The sequence below is a fragment of the Hemiscyllium ocellatum genome (assembly GCF_020745735.1).
Source record: "Hemiscyllium ocellatum isolate sHemOce1 chromosome 15 unlocalized genomic scaffold, sHemOce1.pat.X.cur. SUPER_15_unloc_13, whole genome shotgun sequence".
NCBI classification, from domain to species: Eukaryota; Metazoa; Chordata; class Chondrichthyes; order Orectolobiformes; family Hemiscylliidae; genus Hemiscyllium; species Hemiscyllium ocellatum.
The window spans coordinates 527,097-527,368 of record NW_026867449.1 but is presented as its reverse complement, the minus strand read 5'-3'; positions in this window follow the sequence as shown (position 1 = coordinate 527,368).

The window sequence follows — 272 nt, the reverse complement described above, 5'->3', positions numbered from 1 at the left end:
GGAGAGTTCGCGGAAGTCTAAAGCTTTTGACATTCGCTCAAAGCTTTGACAGGCTTGCCCGACTCTTTCCGTCCGTTCTAAGAATCAGTCAGAGGCTGGTGGGGAGGTCTCTTGACGCAAGGGGAGGGGTGGCGTCCCTCCTCAGGCGCTTGTGTCGAAAATGAAGGCGAGAGATGCAAGCGTCCTGGTTCCCCTGGGTGCTGCCAGCAAGGGTGCAGGCTGACCCTTGCCTGAGCACTCCCAGAAGCCTCTTAGGCTGAGAGCAGACGCCG